General features: G+C 41.5%; 1 protein-coding gene across 3 annotated transcripts in view; it reads right to left on the bottom strand.

Moving 5' to 3' along the window:
• Positions 1-21,766, bottom strand: part of PRKG1 (protein kinase cGMP-dependent 1) — a 1,430,268-nt gene that overhangs the window by 1,144,338 nt on the left and 264,164 nt on the right. The window lies entirely within an intron of this gene.

Here is a 21,766-nt window from a genome sequence, read left to right as displayed (position 1 = left end):
AGCATGAAAAAACACCACTGTCATAGGCCATTCTGCATTACAAAAAAAAAAAATCTGGGACTCAAGAAAAATACGATAAGTGTGAAGGTCGGCCAAAAAAAAAATACACCAGTGTAGTTGATATTTTCCTATTGATTTCCAGGTAACATTTGGGCAGAAAAAAAACTAAAAAAATGTCCGAAAAATGTTATTATCTGTAATTTTTACAATGTGCGAGTGTCATTGAGAGATGAGCAGGGCACATAGATGACGTCCCGCCAGCTCTGGCTAATCAAAAGCCGCCCCAGGGACTCCAGAAAGTAAGAGATTTGCGGCCTCCCGTCCAGCCACCAGGTACCACTGACTTGCACGCTGGATCAAAGACTCGTGAATTGATCCATTCATCTCAACTCCCCACTATCCTGGATACAGCGGACAGTCCCGGATTTGGGTCTACATCCTGTAGTCTCTGGCATCTGCTGAGTTTTCCTCACTGCCAGCGCCCCTCTGACATCTCATCCTGCCTATGGAGAAAGAAATGGTAAATGGGTGTGGATTGGGGTTTGCCGTGACACGCTACACGCACCACGTTATCTGTCCTTCTTTGTGTTCTTTGGGAATGAATATAGTAAAGTGGATGGCACACTAGTACGGGAAGTTAAATGGGTTTAACATATAAATGGTTAAGGTTTTAGGGATTTTTCCAGTTTGGAGGGGTAGGAGTAGATATAATAAGGATATTTCCTGGTTTTTGGGGAGTCAGAAAGAGATAGAGTTGGAGATAAGACAAGTGACAGAGGAAAGGCAGATTAGGCCAGTGAGCCGGATAGTACAGAAAAGCATAGGACTTTTGAAGACGGCTGCCACTACTTTCAGCAGCACTTCCCAGTATATCTGGGGACAACGGCCTGAACTAGGTATGGGAGCCGGTGCCTTTTTTTATCTCCCAGAAAGTGGAGCTAGATGGGAAACCAGGACAGAGAACTGGGCCAGAAAGCATGGGAACGGAAAGACCGTCTCAGGGGCCAGAAATGCTAGGAAACTAACAGAGATTTCAGGCTAAAAAAACTGAAAAAGTGGATACGTGCTGTACTGTAACTGCCATGGAACCTCTGAACTTGTTGAGTAAAGTTATGATATTAAAAATGGACACGAAGTCTGTCGTTCAATGTATGGTGGCATCTGGATCTGAGATTGTGGAACTAGCGAAGACATCCAACACAAAGGTGAGTGTTATACATTTCACCCAAACCACAGAGCGGCCAGACCCTTTTTAATTGTGGGGTTGCCAGGGCATGGGAGAACAATTGCCCTTCGCCCCCCGACTACCGCCCTGCACCCCTTACATGCACAAGTCTGATTTTTTTTTCCTTGGACTGGAAAAAATGCACAATTTTCCAATGAGAATCAGATTGCACTCGCCTATTCATATCTATGGGTCTATGAAAAAAATTGGACTGGACTCAGATAACATCCAAGTGCTGTCCAATTTCCACGGATTGATAGAATGGATAAACATTTTTTTTTCTCTCCGTCTCCAAGAAAATCAAATCCAACTCTGATCAAACTCTGATCAGGGTCTGATTAGCATAGTCGGACCAATTTTCTGAGATGGAGAGAAAAGGAAATGCTTGTGTGACAATAGCCTACGGTTGAGTTTCCACATGCAGTTCTTGCTGTATTTCTTTTAACCTAAAGTCAGCAATGGAACCATAAATAAAAAGAACTTATGAAGAAATGATAGATACTTTCCATCTCCTTTGTATCCATACCTGTATTTGCATAAAAAAATTGCATGAAAAAAATTCAACTAAACCAGCATCAGAAACTGCATGCGTGAATCATGGTCATATATTAAAAAAAAAATCTCGGCAGAGTCTAAAAGGCTGATCACTGACTGACATGCTCTTGAATATAATATTTGCAATGATACATAATCTGACATTTATGGTACAAATGGCTAATCTGATGTTAGAGTGTACAATGCTGACAGCTGTCCTGCCTCTGGGCAAAAGACTGTATTTAAGGCATCATTCACAATGCACAACGCTTGTAGGGGAGAATGCCTCACATGACACAATTTTGAGCCTCTGGGTTTTCTGTAGATTTCTTTATAAAACAACCTCAATGTAACTCCCATGAAACCAGTAGCAGTATTGTGTTTTTACTGTGGAAGCGAACCATGACTCCATTCATTTTAATGGGGGAAAAAGTCATAAAATTGCATCAAATCTGAAAAGTGGATTCTCATCCATTTTGATGCTACTTTCTAAACCTCCAGAATGAAAATGTACCGTAAATATGTAAGGTGTGAACAAATCCTTATAGTCAATCATCCTCTTTGGGCCTAATGTATAAGATTGTAGTCAGGAAGCAATTTTCTCTGTTATTTGTTTGTCGGCCTCTTATTGTGCTATTTGCCTGTGGAATAATACAGTAGGGTATAAGAACTGCATTTATAGCCTTGACACACTGTTATAATGTGTCAGGAAGAGGGTTTAAGTAAATCTTGTAGTAATCATACCCTAGTACTAAATGGCCTGGGGTTAATATTCAGTTAGTGAATGCCGAGCTGAAAGTATTTATTAAGACAGATATAAAATGCAGTCACTGTACTATGCTGCCATCTCAGACATGTGTTCTCGCAGTCATTAACTCTTCTACTCCGCAGGAGGTAGTTCAGGCAGTGACAGGGTTAACCACTCCTTTCTGGCAGCAATGTGCTGCCTTTATTAACCTGATCAATGCTAGGAAGGTGATTAGTTAATTACACTTACTCATCAACTGAGTAGCATCCCCATTGGGACAAGTTGGCAAGCACGCCGGGCAGCAAGTGTACACCATAAACGACAGTGATGAGAAACAAAGCCGTAAACTTCTCATAAGAGTTTGCAGATGGATTTTAAAACAGCTTTTTTTTACATAATGGGATTTTCTAATTTTTCCAGTTTTTTTGAGCCAAAGCCAGGAGCAGTTTCAAAAGGAACATAAGGAAAATATGAAACTTATAGTACACCTACATCTAATACTTATACAGTCAAATTTATTGTCTACTGTTCCCTTCTGATTTACTTCCCCTCCTCTTACCCTTACTCAGGGCTGGTTTAATACAAAGTAGGGCTCTGAGCAAAAGTTTAAAGTGGGGCCCCAAATGCTGAGGATGAATAATGGGCACAGAACAATCACTAGTAGATCAGTTTGTCCGAATACAGTATCATGTTATCTGCAGCATATCGGCAGTTTTCACCGGGTGCTGCTGAGAACAATGTTTTCTGTTCTGGTATACACATTCCAATCACTCGATGAATAAGCAGCATTTTGCTTGTTTAATACAATGCACCACATAGTCCTCCACCTAGTATAATGCACAACATAGTCCTCCAAATAGTATAATGCACACCCCACAGTCCTCCATATACTATAATGTACATCACAGTCTTCTACATAGTATAATCTTCCCCATAGTCCTCCATATAGTGTAATGCACACCTCTTCATCTTCCATATAGTATAATAAACACACTATAGTCATCCATATAGTATAATAAACTCCCCATAGTCCTCCACATAGTATAATGCATAATTCATAGTCCTCCATGTAGTATAATGCGCACCCCATAATCCTCCATATAGTATAATACACTTCCCCATAGACCTCTATATAGTATAATAAACTCCCCATAATATAATATAAATAAATATCATCCATATAGTATAATGCACACCCCATAGTCCTCCATATAGTATAATAAACTCCCCATAGTCCTCTATATAGTATAATGCACACCACAAAGTTCTCCATATGGTATAATGCACACTTCATGCTCCTCCATATAGTAGAATGTACCCCACTGTCCTCCATACAGTGTAATGTACTACCATAGTTCTCCAAATAGTATAATACACTCTCCATAGTCCTCAATACAATATCATGCATCCCATAGTCCTCTATATAGTATATTGCACCACCATAGTCCTCTATATAGTATAATGCACCTGTAGCCCTTCATATAGTATAATGCATTCACTATAGTTCTCTGTACAGGATAAAGGATTCCCCATAGTCCTCCATACAGTATAATGCATTCCGCACAGTTCTCCATATAATATAATGCAGCCCCAATATAGTACACATAATATTTTGCACTCCCCATAGCCCTTAATAGAGTATAACTCAGCTGCCATATCCCAGCTCGTATAGATTATAATGCAGCCCCATAGAGTATAGCGCAGTCTCCATACAGTATACCGTAACCCCATCTAGTATAAAGCACATCTCATATATCTCCTGTATTATGGCCACCTTGTACTCGCTAATTTAAAAACAAATCAATACAATACTCACCTCTCCCAGTTCCCCCACTGCTTCGGCCTCTGCAGCGCTTCTTCTCAGCAGATCCACTGCTCGGCATAGCATGGTGTGGATGAAGTGATATCATTGCACCCTCTGTGTCAGAAGCGGAGGGAGAATGATGGGAGAGGGAATGTCACCTGACGCTCTCTTCTCCATCATTGATTTAAACTGTATCGGCATTTATACAGTTGAATGTGCAATGTGGGGGTGGGCATTGACTCATGGGGGAGTAGGGGCCCTAGGAAAATGCCTAGTTTGCCTGCCCCTAACGCAAGCCCTGCCCTTACTGTCGGGGTTCCTCAGGGTTTAATCCTATGCCCCTCCTGCTTTCTCTATTGATCACCCCTTTTGGACAAAATATCAGCAGATTTCATTTTAGTACCATGTTGATGACACCCAATTATACACTTCTGACATCACCCCTGCATTATTACAAAATACCAATGATTATTTTTCTGCTGTCTCTAACATTATGTAAACTTCCTATCTAAAATGGAAGCCGTCAAAAACTGAACTCCTTATGCTTCCTCTCTTTATTTCCCTTCTTAAACCTGTTATTGCCATTTTTGGGTGTGGTTCTACCATAATTCCCAAGCAGCTCGCTTGTTGTCTTGGGGTTACATTTGACTTAGAACTTTTCTTCATTCTCTATATCCAATTACTCGCTCGCCCATGCCATCTATTCCTCAAAAATATCTCTAGAATTCTACTTTTCCTTACTTTAGCCCTCATTCATTCTCATCTAGACTATTGCAACGCTCTACTAATCGGTCTCCCTCTTACTAAACTCTGCCCTCTCCAATTTATCCTGAATGCAGCAGCCAGGATAATATTTCTGTCCAGCTGCTACACAGATGCCTCCACCTTGTGCCAGTCATTGCACTAAATGCCCATGCACAGCAGAGTCCAATATAAACTTTTCACTCTCACCCAATAAGCTCTTCACAGTTCTACACTATTCTACATCTCCTCCTTCTTCTCTATCACCCTATCCTTGCTCTCCATTAAGCTAAGGACCCAAGAATAATATCCTGTATAATCTGAACCTCACACACCCATTTTCAAGACTTCTCTCTTGCTGTGCCAGTTCACTAAAATGCACTAACCCTGACAAGCCAGTTAATTACCAGTATCTAGATATCACTTCAACTCACTAAATTAAATATTCCCTGTTCTCCCTTCCTATATTTTCCTTAGAATCTTGTCCCTTCTATCATCTGTCTCCATATCCTCCATGCACTTCATACCACATACCTCCATATCTGTTCTTAGATAGATACTGACTGGCGAATGGTTCATGCAGCGTTATTTGAATTTCCCTATCGATTATACTGATGGCTAGACAGTACAAGACAAACACTTTTTTACCTTTTATGTCCCCCCTATTTTTTCATAGATTGTAAGTTTGCGAGCAGGGACCCTCACTCCTCTTGTATTTGTTGAGTTATAGTAAGTGTTACTCTTTAATGTCTATATTGCCTGTATGTGTCCTCTCTGAATTGTAAAGTGCTGCAAAATAAAGAAATAGAATATTATTTTTATTCTCTTTTTCTCTGTCCTACTGGATCAACTTCTGGATTTGGCTGAAAGCCTAGCATTAAAATTAGCAAGTATGATTTTTGATGTTGATGTCTGTGAAGCAAGAAGCATAACAATATAATGACAAGTTGTGATGGTTAAAAGTCTGCACCAAAGTACCTTCAAAATAGTGAAAATAGTGGGTAATTCAGGGTATAATTGATATGCAGTCGTTAGACGTTACCACTTCCAAAAGTGGTAGAATGAATGCCAACTAGTGAACGGAGTTGGCTTTCATTGATGCTCATGGGAAGCAAAGGCCAGCCCATTTCAGTCATATCCCAAAGAAAGGATCCATTTCTGGCTATGATAGAAAAGTGTGATGATCCCAAATCTTCACAACATTGTATGTATGGAGTTACTTAGCCACAGATCAGTCAGAGATGACCCCATCTACTAACAAAAGCTCCTACAATGGACATGTGAATATTAGAATTTGGCCATAGCGGAATAGAAGACAGCGTCCTGCTCTGATTACTCACTTTTTCTTTTATTTGATGTGGATGCCCTACAGCATGTGCATTGCCTGGGGAAGAGATGATGCAAGGCACTTTTGAAGCAGTATGATGCTTGAGCAATGATCTCCTGGGATACCTTGAGTCTGGGAATTCATGGACATGTTTGACACCCAACCAATCTAAACTGCCAAGTGCAAGTACACCCCTTCATGGCATCTTCACTCAGCAAAAATGGTTCAGGAATGGATCAAGGAACAAGAAAAAAGAGTTTAAATTGATAACTTTGCATCTAAATTCCCCAGATTTCAATCCATGTGGGATCAAATGCAGTCCAGCTAAGGTCCACCTCATAACTTACAGGACTTTGGTGACACATCTTCCCCTACCGTTATCGATAATACAGGACACCTTCAGAGATCTTGGGATATCCATGCTTTAGTGGTTCACAGCTGTTTAGGCAGCACCAGAAAAAACTATATAACATAGGCAGATTAGTGATTAGAGGACACATTTTATGATCTGCAATTCTCAGCCTTACTGGGATCTTGTGATCAGAAATAGCAGCCTATGGGACTGTCAGATCAGAGACCGATAGGCTGAGAATTGCTGTTGTAAAATGGACCTGAAAATGTGTCTACTTTACTGTCGCGTGAGAAATGCCTTAATCCTGGTTATGACACGTGTACTTTTAGTCAGTGATCTGCCCCTGTACACAATAAACTGCATATGAACAGTAAACTTAATAATGCTGGCAATGTGCAAGTTCACACTTGTGTATTGCTACCAGGACCTAAGGTCCATATAGAAAAAAATTACTCACCGATCACCATCTTCCCCGATTTCAAGCGCCGCTCTGCTCTTCTTCTGGATCACATGGCCCCTCCTCATCTCTGCAGACTCACAGTGACACTGCTGAGTGGGCCGGAGCTTCTTTTACTAATGCAAGATATGGATCCTCAGAATGAGACCCCATAGACCTGTGAAAACAACTTTCGGTCCATACATAAACCCCTGTGGGATCTGGTGACTCTGATTTGAAGTCACGGGAATCAGAAGAGGTGAGGAATCCTTCTATCTGATATCATCAATACCCTAAAGATGTTATTAATATATGATAAACTTGAGACAGAAAGACAAAAAGAAAAGTCAACAAATAAATTCTTTAACAAATGGAGACCTTTCATTGAGTATAGCTGTACACAACTAGAAATTTCACATATGATGACATTGCATCACACCTCATGGTATAACATGGAAGAAATCAAAGGTACAATTGGTATACTAAAAATATAATATAATGCTCAGGCACAAGTATATATTTACCCTTGCGTAGACCCATATGGGACATTTTGAATAAACATGCGTAAATGTATAATTTTTTTAATTATTAACATTATTTTTTTTTTTTTTTTGCTTTGCTGTTTGTTTTCTCTCACCTCCTATGGTTATGATGAGTTAAAGATTGGAAAGTTTGAAAGGTTAAACTTAATATGACAAAAAAGAAAATGATGGAAGGTTTTTGACATTTATGTATAACTAGATGGAGGCCCGATGTTATCGCATCAGGAGGGTGGTAATGTCGCGATGGGGGCAGGCTTTGCAGCATTGAGAATCTCTCCCCCCATGTGCTCACCCACCTATCCACTCTCTCTTTCCCCATGTGCTGACTTCTCCCATCTATGCTCTTTTCTTTGTCCTGTCTACCCCATGTGCTATCCCCCTTGTCTGCTGTCTCTCTCCATCCTGTGCTGTGTCCTCCCCACATATGCGCTCCCATTTGAGCTGTCTCCCCCTTGTGCTCTGTCTCTTTCACCCCTGTGCGCTTTGATCGCAGAGGATACATTTTGTGAGGTAAAATATTGTTTAAAAACAGTCAGTGAAATATTTTACCTGACAAAAGAAATCCTCTGTGATCCCCTGCTGTAACGTCAGTATTATCTTTTGCTTCCTCCCCTGCCCAGGAGATGTGGTATGCTCCCTACACGGTCAGACACAGTCAATTTTTAAAATGACCTTTCATTCGTGGGAAAACCCCTTTAATGTGACCGGCTTCCTCTGCCTATAGACACGTCGGGCATTTGCCGACGGGATCAGCTGAATGATTCACTGCACCTGCGCCGAATTCGAGCAGGTGCAGTAAATCAGACCGCAGCCATCCTTATGCAGACAGATAGCGGTGGTCACATTAAAACTGTGCATGCGCTCCTCCTGTACAAAGATGGCGGTGGTCAATGAATAATTCGGCTGATCCCGGTGGCGATGTGTTCGTGACGGTGTTCCACTTGTGGTACTGCGCAAGAGGCTGCGTACGGTGTACACTGTGTGTGTGCTGTGTACGGCATATACAGTGTGCATTTGTGTGTGTGTGTGTGTGTGTGTGGTGTGTATGGTGTATACAGTGTGTGTGTGTATGTGTGTGTGTGCCACAGTGTTCTGCTGGTGGTACCACGCAAGAGGCTGGTACCACCAGCAGTTTCCATGTTGAGACACCCATCACTTAGATGTCCCAATATGGCGGGCGATGAACTTCCGCTGCTTGGAATTCTGGGATCCGGACACATCTGGACGGAACAGGATGTGAAGACATTACAAGGTAAGTATATATTAAGATGATGTGGGTTGATGTACTGGTTGCATCAGTGCATGTCTTGAAAAACTTGTGAACATAACTTGTTTGATTTGTCAAATTTGTCTTATCAAATAAAGATTGTTATAAAAAAAAGGGGTAACGTTTCTCCTTATGGAGAGTGACATACCAGCTGGTTTGTCAAGGTAAGGAGGCTTATTCGCCGTGCAATGCTCCTCTGGAAAATTAAATATGCAAATTGCCTCTTCTGAGAAAAAGAGGACTTAAACTCTATAGCGCCACCTGTTGGAAGTAGCGATCCTACAAGTCACAACCAACCCTTTAACGAGTCGTGCAATATGACTTAGGATAAAAGCCAAATCAGTATCTCAATTCGCAGACACGGTGTTTCGTGCTGTTGGCCCTCGTCAGTGCGAAGCATGAGAACTGATTTGGCTAGGTGAGAGGCTCTGGACTGGGGTCTAAGGGGCAACGTTTCTCCTTATGGAGAGTGACATACCATCTCTGGCTTGTCAAGGTAAGGAGGCTTATTCACTGTGCAATGCTCCTCTGGGAAATTAAATATGCAAATTGCCTCTTCTGAGAAAAAGAGGACTTAAACTCTATAGCGCCACCTGTTGGAAGTAAAAGTTAATGGGTTGATTGTGACTTGTAGGATCGCTACTTCCAACAGGTGGCACTATAGAGTTTAAGTCCTCTTTTTCTCAGGAGAGGCAATTTGCTTATATAAAAAAAATGAAGAGATGAGCAATGACGCTGGAAACTGGGGAAGACGGCGGCTTGTAAATATTAATTGAACTTGCATTAAGGGATTGGTGGATATGTTTTTTCTGTAGGTTCCTCTCTACGGGGCCTTGTTTGTATAGCAATTCTGCAGCTCATAAAGTTTATACTCAATATTCAGGTACCTTAGTGTGCTGCGGCACTTTTTTGTATAACATTTGTATGATATTGCTTGTATTTATTTGCATAGCGTTGCAGTTGCAGCATCTGTTCACATGAGTCATTTTGCCGGGAGGCGCTGATCAGTTTCCTTTTTTTTTGCAGTATGGGCCTGTATGCGGCTATGTGCTCGGGATGTAAGATTGCTGTAAATTCCGATGACTTCTGTAGGATGTGCATCAATTCCTCTATTTATTCCTATGCCTTATCATTAATCACTTCCTCCATTACATTACACAAAGATAAGAATCCCTCTTCATGGCAGTTGAAAAAACTCCTGTAATTGGCATAATTGCATTAATTAATTGTCCCTGCTGTGTATTACTTATAACAGGCCATATGTTTCTCTATATGATTTAGGCACAGTAGTCATATGTATGGAAATTACGTACCCCTACTTTATGTAATGCCAGACCGACATGGGCAACATTCTACCCCCTGATTTTATGCAACAAACATGGCATTGAAGGTTTAGATTTGTAGTTAATGCAAAACTTGAATTATATATTCAGACGGTAATACTCAGGAGATCAAGTATACACTAGCATGTGATAGGTTTAAAGTGAAAACGTTCTTTTTGGGTATTTGTTGATTGAAGATACGGGTATTACCTAAGTATCTACAGCTACAAGACCCTTAATACACAAAAGTCATTGGAACAGTGCCACATAGTGGTCAGTTGTAGTAAGTGTAAAAATTCAATTTCAGGAAAGCATCCACTATGTATTTCCTTTAAGTAGAGGGCTTTTCGGTCTCTTTCGTCCCGCTACATTTAGCCCAACTTGGGTCTCTCCCTAAGGTGGCTAGCATATATGTATCGCTTGCTCACCGAGCCCCACTCCATACAGCCAACCAATTCCAGCCCTGTGCTGATGAGCGCCTAAAGCCCGAAACACGTGTCCACAGGTAGGAATTGGTTGGCTGTGTAAATTTAGAAACTAATCCGCAGCATTGCACGCTTGGCGGTTCCAAGCGCTGTGGATTAGACTGGGGTGGAAAGAGATGATTTGCATAGCTCCGCCTACTGCAAAGGATTCTGGATAAACCTGCTATTCTTTGTATTATGCTGCTTGCAAGTACTTTCCGTTTCAGGAAAGCATCCACTATGTATTTCCTTTAAGTAGAGGGCTTTTCGGTCTCTTTCGTCCCGCTACATTTAGCCCAACTTGGGTCTCTCCCTAAGGTGGCTAGCATATATGTATAAAATTCAATATGATCATTTGAATAAAACATTGGAAATGTATCTTTGACTAAGGAACTGATGTAAAAATTTATTAGGAAGAAGGCATAATATAATATCTTAAAATATCATGTGTTATTGAGATGCTAACGTAATAAATGTATGTTTATGAATCTGTGATTAAAAGGAATTTGCCAGCAAAATTTTGTTATTTAATCTGAGAGCTGCATAGTCTCACCTGAATATGGAAGAGACTAGTGCATGCTGCAATTTTTTACATGTGAAAATTTGGTCCATGTGCCATCTGAACAGCCCTAATGAACATCATTGGTCCAACTTTTTGACAGTGAGGGTGATCAATGAGTGGAACAGGCTGCGACGAGAGATAGTGAGGTCTCCTTCAATGGAAGTCTTCAAACAGAGGCTGGGCAGACATCTGTCTTAGATGGTTTAGTGGATCCTGCATTGAGCTGAGGGTTGGACATGATGACCCTTGAGGTCCTTTCCAACTCTAACATTCTATGATTCTATGATTCTAAGTGCTGTCTGTATAAGGTCATTTTTTTTCTCAGACAGCACTGAGTCCAAAAAATACTGTTGTGTGAATGTGCTATGACACGTAGCAAGCAGGTCTTGTAAGAGATTCCTCTGTATGTGTATGTATATTTGTGCATAAGTGTTGTGTCCCATGAATGGGAACAGCTTGTTGTGTGTATTCTACGTTATGTATTGTATTCTGTTGTTGATAGGCAGAAGCCTTGCCTTTTGAAGTTTTTCTCTTCTCTCCTGTAGTTGTTGATGTTATCCCTTGCTCCTCCCTTCTTCCTCATTATTAGTTTGCTGTAAACGTAAAAAAAAAACAAACACTACATACCGTTCTTACATTCCGGTGTCTGTCCCCCGGCGCTGTGCTTCTCTGCACTGTGAGCGGCGGCCGGAAAGCACAGCGGTGACGTCACTGCTCTGCTTTCCGGCTGGCGCTCACAGTGCAGAGAAGCACAGCGCCGGGGGACAGACACCGGAATGTAAGTATGTAGTGTTTTTTTTTTTTATGTTTACGCTGGTAACCAGGGTAAACATCGGGTTACTAAGCGTGGCCCTGCGCTTAGTAACCCGATGTTACCCTGGTTACCAGGGAACTTCGCATAGTTGGTCGCTGGAGAGCTGTCTGTGTGACAGCTCTCCAGCGACCACACAGCGACGCTGCAGCGATCGGGATCGTTGTCTAGATCGCTGCAGCGTCGCTAAATGTGACGGTACCTTAAGGGTCGTGTGCTCTGATGTTTTCAGCTTTGATGTTTTCTCGCTTTCTGCCCAGGTCTGATTATATATTGGAAATCATTGTCTAGATATTCAGTAAATACAGTATGTATGGATTCCTCCACAACCAGAATGTCACAAACCGATCAGACATGTGTTATCTTTTAAGTAAACCCTAGAAGATGATCAATAAGTTGTGCATGCTCCCCCAGCATCCATCATGCACAAAGTGTACCGAATGGATTTCCTATCAGACGTCTTGGATCATACATGATGACGAAGCCGGGCAATGCTGCACAATCGGATATGACCAATCACCATAACGTGTTTACAGGAATTACCTACAGAAGTTACTTTAGATGTCAAGCAGCAAGAAGACGTACTACTGAACAGGATTTTATTGAAAAGCAAAAAAAAGGAAAAAGGAAAAAAAAATATACGGTACCTGATTTGGAGGCATTGTGCCATCACCAAGAAGATGGACAATGACGAGGGACAATGGGGGAATTTATTAAACACTTTTTACACCATTTTAAAATAAATCTTGTGACTTTTTACACTTTTAGACCTCATTTTGCTTTACAAATTAGGCGCAAATTATAGTGGAAGTTTTTCTTCGTCCATACCTGGTGCAGATTTATTTTTCTGGACCAAGATGCGACTATTTTATTAAGAGGCCTTTGCAGCGCTATAACACTGATAACGTCTCCTGGTTTATTCTGCTTTTCATACAGTTAATATTTCCTATAACCGGTATTTATTTTCTATCGACTTGACTATAAATAATATTAGTCTAAAGTCTTTGTGATATTTATACAAAGATGAACAATGCTAAAGAAATTACTTATTTCTTCCTGCAGAAGAGGATCGGTCTCTGCTTTCTCCTTGGCCAGTCAATGATCAAGTGTTGTGCTTACACTGCCTTTATAAATAGAGGTTCTGCAGCAGCTGCAGTGTCTATAGTACAGAACTGAATGCAGATCTGCTGATCATTTATTAATAAAAATAAAGGTGGGATTGTGTCCTATCAACTGCTAAGACTCTTACTGTCGCTCTTATTCATTCCCGTATGGACTACTGCAACTCTCTTCTGATCGGTCTCCCTCTTAACAAACTTTCTTCTCTCCAATCCATCTTGAATGCGGCAGCCAGGGTCATATTTCTGTCCAGCCGCTTCACCGATGCCTCCATCTTGTGCCAGTCATTACACTGGCTACCCATTCGCTACAGAGTCCAGTATAAACTTATCTCTCTCACCCACAAAGCTTTCCACAGTTCTGCACCACCTTATATCTCCTCTCTCATCTCTGTCTATCGCCCTACACGTGCCCTCCGTTCTACAAATGACCTAAGACTAACATCCCCCGTAATCCGAGACTTCTCTCGTGCTGTGCCAGCTCTCTGGAATGCACCTCCCCAGACGATCAGACTGATACCTAGCCCCGACCTATTCAAGCGCGCTTTAAAAACCCATCTCTTCAAACAAGCCTACCACCAACTACTCAGTAAACTAACTTTGCCCTGTTCCCTCCTTCCAAATATTATCTGCATGTGAATCTGCACCCTACTATTCATCTGTCTCCACACCCTCCATGCACATGATAACTGCACTTGGTACTTGATTATTGCACTTAAACACACGGCTGATGACCGGATCATACAGCTTTATATGAAAATCCCTATTTATTATAATTGCCAGACCTGAAATAACAAGCACTTTTCACCTATTGTGCCCCCCCATTTCCTTGTAGATTGTAAGCATGCGAGCAGGGACCTCACCCCTAATGTCACGGTTTAAATTGTCTTAATTTGTATTGAATTTGTCTGTACATGTCCCCGCTTAATTGTAAAGTGCGGCGGAATGTGTTGGCGCTATATAAATAAAAATTATTGTTATTATCAATCATTAAATAACTTGCGCACTGGAAGTTCATACTTTTCTGTTGATAAAAAAAGAGGTTCTAAAGCAGCTGAGTATCTTATGCAGAATAAATGATTCTCTATCATGTAAAGGTACATGATCTACAATATATGGTCCTCGGTGACTTGTAATATTTCTAGAATCTGCATGTCTAACATTTCTGTGATTGTATAATAATCAGCATTTAAGATCCTGTGTTCCTCAGGCTTTATAGATGACATAAAGGAAGATTCATATTCCCTGTAAGTTAGAATGAATAAAAGCCAAGATGAAATCAAAATCCAGAGTATACAAGACAAAGATTAATAACACAATTGCCACCAAATTGCAGACATTAATTAAGACTGCATTTTGTACAGCAGTCTTAATTAGGGGCGTGCAGGAATAAGATGCTCTGAATTCATTAGGAAGCGCACATCACTTAATTAATTTGGTGCATTTAATCAGTGGCATGCAGATCTGTTCGCCTCGCCAGGAATGCTACTCCAGTTAGAGACTGGAGTAACATTTTTAGCATAAGAATCGCCATCACGTTACATTAATTTGACTGGAGGGAGTAGCCATGTCCTTTCCCACGCCAGCTCCTCCTTTAAACTGGTTGTATTAAAAAACAGCCACATTTTGGCACCTAAAGTAATAAAAATTGCACCAAAATACTGGCGTACTAGAAATACACCAGGGGGGACTGTAGAGTAAAGTTGCACCAAATTTTGAGACTTTCACCCTCACTCCTATATGCTGCCAATTACAGCTCGGCAGCATCTGAGCCTACTAAATTGCTAGAACACCTTCTGAGTAGTATCTAGGAAGAAGAGGTGAAAGTGCACCCCCGCAGAGAAGACTCTGAGGAAATGACCAGTTGAGAAGTATCTAGGAGGTAGAGGTGAAAGTGCACCCCTGCAGAGAAGACTCTGAGGAAATGACCAGTTGAGAAGTATCTAGGAGGTAGAGGTGAAAGTGCACCCCTGCAGAGAAGACTCTGAGGAAATGACCAGTTGAGAAGCATCTAGGAGGAAGGGGTGAAAGTGCACCCCCACAGAGAAGACTCTGATGAAATGACCAGTTGCACTACAAGCAGAGATTTCACATACTATTCTTCAAAAGCAACAAATGTACAGATCTCTGCAATTGATTGATGCAGCAAGAAAATGGGAAAAAAGTAGCTGAATCAGAAGAGCTCCAGGATTTTTACAAGGTCTTTAACTTAATTTTTTGGAGCAAGCGATAAGTTCTCATTATAGAAGTCCTGTCATCTAGTGAAAGGTGGTGAGTTTTTGCGCTTATTTAATTCCTGCTGCTCCCCTGAGTATTTTTAAAAATCTACCATATTGTTCTAAACATAACGGGAATAAAATAATAGCAAACACTGACCACTTTTGTCCTGGTGACATGTCTTCATTAAAGGGTTAGCAAGTTACTACCTATCAAATGAATGGGTGATAACTTCCTGTTTGCTGCGGGTTCTACTGCCGGGACCCCCACAATACTGAAGACAGGACTTTTAAAAGTCCCATTTGAATGGAAAAATGGATGGATATGTGTGCTCCTGCTCCTGTCAATGTTTACCGACCTGCCACAGAAAGCGTACAGTGCTCCGTTCAAACAAGGCACACATTCATGGGATCGATGCGCGAGCGAGAAACAAGTTATCATCTATTCAGTGGATACATGATAGCTTTTAAGACAAGAAATACCTATTAAAAGGGGTTGTCCATTTAATTTTAAATGTGGGCGCATGATGAGCTTAAAAAAATTACAAACAATTATGGGACCCCTGCCATTCCTTAACACTCATGATTTGCCCACCCCTACTAGTCTTCTTTCTTCTTCTGGCAAGTAATGAAATGTGACAACTTCATCCAAACAGTAGTTGCACCAAGGACCAATTAAAAAAAATAGTGGACACCCCCCTCCCCTTTAATCACTTATAAATTAAATGTTATCTATTCAGTTCTTAAAGGGAATCTGCCAGCAGGTTTTTTTTTATGTAATATGAAGACAGCATGCTGTTGGGGTAAAAACATAGATTTCAGTAATGCTTCTATAATTATGAAGTTCCAAGCTTTTGTTTATTTGCAATGATCGTTTTAGCACCAGGAGCTTATTATCATTGCTGGGACACAGCAGCATCTGCATGCTAGACTGACTCCGCCCCTTCCTGTGATAAGCAGCTCACTGTCTATGGACATTGTACATACAGAGCCCAGTGTGGGCGGGGGCAGCTTTCTCAGCTCTGATGCTTTGCTAAATCAAAAAATTCTGTGTGAGAACAGCTGCATCCAGTAAACCAAGTGATACATCCTTGGATTCAGGGTCTCTTTTCCTACACTATGCTGCTCTCAGATGGGGATGCAAAAACCTGCTGAGAATTTCCCTTTAACCAGTTTAAAGATATTTGTTTGCTCTTCTAAAATAGTGGATACAACTGTTTCCAGATTCTGCAATGTTTGCCGAACTAAAGATCCTGAACTCTATACTGATGCATTGTAACAAACCCCAGATTGAATTGTGCAGCTGCTGTTTCTGATGTACCCTCCTCCCTATGACGTCTTTATGCTCTAAGAATATACAAAATGTGTCCATTGCTGCTCGGTATAAGATACAGGTCCTTCTCAAAAAATTAGCATATAGTGTTAAATTTCATTATTTACCATAATGTAATGATTACAATTAAACTTTCATATATTATAGATTCATTATCCACCAACTGAAATTTGTCAGGTCTTTTATTGTTTAAATACTGATGATTTTGGCATACAACTCCTGATAACCCAAAAAACCTGTCTCAATAAATTAGCATATTTCACCCATCCAATCAAATAAAAGTGTTTTTTAATAACAAACAAAAAAACCAACAAATAATAATGTTCAGTTATGCACTCAATACTTGGTCGGGAATCCTTTGGCAGAAATGACTGCTTCAATGCGGCGTGGCATGGAGGCAATCAGCCTGTGACACTGCTGAGATGTTATGGAGGCCCAGGATGCTTCAATAGCGGCCTTAAGCTCATCCAGAGTGTTGGGTCTTGCGTCTCTCAACTTTCTCTTCACAATATCCCACAGATTCTCTATGGGGTTCAGGTCAGGAGAGTTGGCAGGCCAATTGAGCACAGTAATACCATGGTTAGTAAACCATTTACCAGTGGTTTTGGCACTGTGAGCAGGTGCCAGGTCGTGCTGAAAAATGAAATCTTCATCTCCATAAAGCATTTCAGCCGTTGGAAGTATGAAGTGCTCCAAAATCTCCTGATAGCTAGCTGCATTGACCCTGCCCTTGATGAAACACAGTGGACCAACACCAGCAGCTGACATGGCACCCCACACCATCACTGACTGTGGGTACTTGACACTGGACTTCAGGCATTTTGGCATTTCCTTCTCCCCAGTCTTCCTCCAGACTCTGGCACCTTGATTTCCGAATGACATGCAAAATTTGCTTTCATCAGAAAAAAGTACTTGGGACCACTTAGCAACAGTCCAGTGCTGCTTCTCTGTAGCCCATTTCCTGCACACGCCTGTGCACGGTGGCTCTGGATGTTTCCACACCAGACTCAGTCCACTGCTTCCTCAGGTTCCCCAAGGTCTGGAATCGGTCCTTCTCCACAATCTTCCTCAGGGTCCGGTCTCCTCTTCTCGTTGTACAGCGTTTTCTGCCACATTGTTTCCTTCCAACAGACTTACCATTGAGGTGCCTTGATACAGCACTCTGGGAACAGCCTATTTGTTGAGAAATTTCTTTCTGGGTCTTACCCTCTTGCTTGAGGGTGTCAATGATGGCCTTCTTGACATCTGTCAGGTCGCTAGTCTTAAGGTACCGTCACACATAGCGACGCTGCAGCGATACCGACAACGATCCGGATCGCTGCAGCGTCGCTGTTTGGTCGCTGGAGAGCTGTCACACAGACAGCTCTCCAGCGACCAACGATCCCGAGGTCCCCGGTAACCAGGGTAAACATCGGGTAACTAAGCGCAGGGCCGCGCTTAGTAACCCGATGTTTACCCTGGTTACCATCCTAAAAAGTAAAAAAACAAACGCTACATACTTACCTACCGCTGTCTGTCCTCGGCGCTCTGCTTCTCTGGTCTGGCTGTGAGCGCCGGGCAGCCAGAAAGCAGAGCGGTGACGTCACCGCTCTGCTTTCCGGCTGACCGACGCTCACAGCCAGAGCAGGAGGAGAGCAGAGCACAGCGCTGGAGGACAGACGGCTGTAGGTAAGTATGTACTGTTTGTTTTTTTACTTTTAGGATGGTAACCAGGGTAAACATCGGGTTACTAAGCGCGGCCCTGCGCTTAGTTACCCAATGTTTACCCTGGTTACCAGCAAAGACATCGCTGAATCGGTGTCACACACGCCGATTCAGCGATGTCTACGGGGAGTCCAGCGACGAAATAAAGTTCTGGACTTTCTTCCCCGACCAGCGATCTCCCAGCAGGGGCCTGATCGCTGCTGCCTGTCACACTGGACGATATCGCTAGCGAGGACGCTGCAACGTCACGGATCGCTAGCGATATCGTCTAGTGTGACAGTACCTTTACCCATGATGGGGGTTTTGAGTAATGAACCAGGCAGGGAGTTTATAAAAGCCACAGGTATCTTTTGCATGTGTTTAGAGTTAATTAGTTGATTCAGAAGATTAGGGTAATAGGTCGTTTAGAGAACCTTTTCTTGATATGCTAATTTATTGAGACAGGTTTTTTGGGTTATCAGGAGTTGTATGCCAAAATCATCAGTATTTAAACAATAAAAGACCTGACAAATTTCAGTTGGTGGATAATGAATCTATAATATATGAAAGTTTAATTGTAATCATTACATTATGGTAAATAATGAAATTTAACACTATATGCTAATTTTTTGAGAAGGACCTGTATGAGAGGTGCAGAAAATACGGATTGCATACGGTACAATGCTTCTCTATGCCCCTGCTTCTATCTGCCGTATTTTACTGATCCGTATTATACGGTCTTGTACGGCCGTAGAAAATCGCAGCATGCTGCGTTTGTCACTGTATTGCGCAAAAAATATGCCAATAAAAGTCTATGGGGGCCAGAAAAATACGGATTACACACGCACCAACAGTGTGACTTGCGAGAAATATGCAGCAATGTTCTATAGAAAAGCCGGCAATTCAGTGCGGTGTACAGTAAAATCACACTGACAGGTTAGAATAGAATAGCTAAGATAAATGTCTACACATAGTATAGGGGTATATATATACATATATATATATATATGTCAGTGAGACATATATATATTTATATTTCATACAGCGCTAGATAGCAGAAAAGCTGGTAATTCAATTGCCAGCTTTTGCTATCTCCTTCTCAAACCCGGTGATGCGCCCTCTGCTGGATGAACTCATATGAACTCGAGCGTGGGAAAATATTCTGAAAAGTTCCCAGGCTCGAGTTCATATGAGGACATCCAGCAAAGGGCGCATCACCGCGATGCGAGGTAACTACAGTACATTCCCCTGCATTCCATTCATTCACCAAGTTTTACAGCCAGGAGCACAGCTGCATTAGCAGAGCTCCTGGGTATAAAATGATTTAACCACTTCAGATGGATTTACAGCGTGGGACAAGACTGAACGCGGAAGGTATGGAATATTGTTGTTTGTTTTTTTAACTTTGTTTCAGGTGACAAGGGTCTTCAGGTGGATTACCAGTATAATAAAATATTAAAACACCCTGTGTCTTTATTTCATTAAAATACTTTTTAATAATGTGTGTGTGTTTTATTAACCATTTCGTACTATTGGATTAATAATGGATAGGTGTCATAATTGACGCCTCTCCATTATTAACCTGGCTGGGGGCAGATGTTTTTAGCCGGGGGGGGGGGGCAATAACCATGGACCCTCTCCAGGCTATTAATATCTGCCCTCAGTCACTGGCTTTCCCACTCTGGTGGAGAAAATTGCGTGGGAGCCCACGCCAATTTTTTCCGGGATTTAACCCTTTAGTTTAATAGCTAGAGACCCCAAATTTGACACAAAGACACTTCTTACATTACTAAAGAGGAATATGTAATAAAAGAAGGGATATGAGATGGTTTACTGTATGTAACCAATGTCTCATATCATGTCGGGTTTGAGATAGCAAAAGCCGGCAATTGAATTATCAGCTTTTCAGCTATCTAGCACTGTATGAAATATACATATATATATATATATGTGTGTCTCACTGACATATATACAGTATATACATACATACATACATATATATATATATACATATATATATATATATATATATATATATATATAGACAGTATATATGTTTTAACAAATATTTGATCCCATGGATCCATTGTATGTCCGTTTTGCAAGCCGGCAAGAAAATCTTGCAGTACGGATGCCATACGGATTACATACAGAGGATGATATGCGCAAAATACGCTGACACACCCTGCCCACGGATGACATACGGATCACTATTTTGGGAACACTTCTGAGTATTTCGGCCGTAAAAAACGGACTGTATTTTCATACGCCTAGTGTGACGCCGGCCTAATAGGGTTGCACATCAGACTAGGTGGCTGGCAGCACTCACTGTGCAGGACGCACATCCATATTGACCAAGGAACCCACTCGGTAATATATGCAGCAAACAAGAAAGGCTATGTGCACACGTTGCGGATTCGCCTATGGAATTTTCTGTGCAGATTCTGCATCTCTTGGCAGAAAACGCAGATCAAATCTGCCCTTTTTTTGCGGATTTTGTGCGTTTTGTAACGGATTTACTGCAGATTTCTATTATGGAATGGGTGCAGAAACGCTGCAGATCCGCACAAAAAATTGACATGGTCCTTCTTTTGATCCGCAGCGCTTTCCATGCAGAATTTTCCGCACCATCAGCACAGCATTTTTTTTCCTATTTATTTACTTTTACTGTAAATCACTTGTAGATCTGCAGCGTTTCTACGTGAAAAAAAAAACGCAGATCAGCAGGAAATCCGCAACGTGTGCACATACCCAAAAGGTAGACCACGTCCAGTCCACGGTCAAATGTAAACATTTTATTCCACCATAGCAGATATAAATGCAACATTACGACCACAAGTGGGTCTTTGTCAAGTACACACAATACACAAAATGGTGGACCTGTATAGTGTGGTGGGTGAACACACACCAATTACCACATAGATGAAGGTGTGGGATGACTGACCGACTACCTCACCGTTGGTTTACAATTTCTTACATATTGTCATTATTATGGTATTTCTTCTCCCACCTTTATTCCTCCTTTTTCTATTCTTTTGAGGTTTCTCTTTTTCTACCATTCCTTTCCCTTTTCTTTTTTCATATAGCACATACACATTCCCCCATTGTACTTCATGGGAGTGTTGCTGTCCCTTTAAGACATCTGAGCCCGGATTTGATGACCATAGGGGCGACGTGCACATCCCTTTGACGTCATTGTAGCTGTGGTCACATGACTGTGATTTCGATGAGGCGGGTGTACGCTTCTCTTTCCCTGTGATGCTATCTATCTATTAATGTAT

Source organism: Ranitomeya imitator, chromosome 2, assembly GCF_032444005.1.
Source record: "Ranitomeya imitator isolate aRanImi1 chromosome 2, aRanImi1.pri, whole genome shotgun sequence".
Lineage (NCBI taxonomy): Eukaryota > Metazoa > Chordata > Amphibia > Anura > Dendrobatidae > Ranitomeya > Ranitomeya imitator.
Note: the sequence above shows the minus strand (reverse complement) of the source record. Positions and strands in the feature narration are given on the sequence as shown.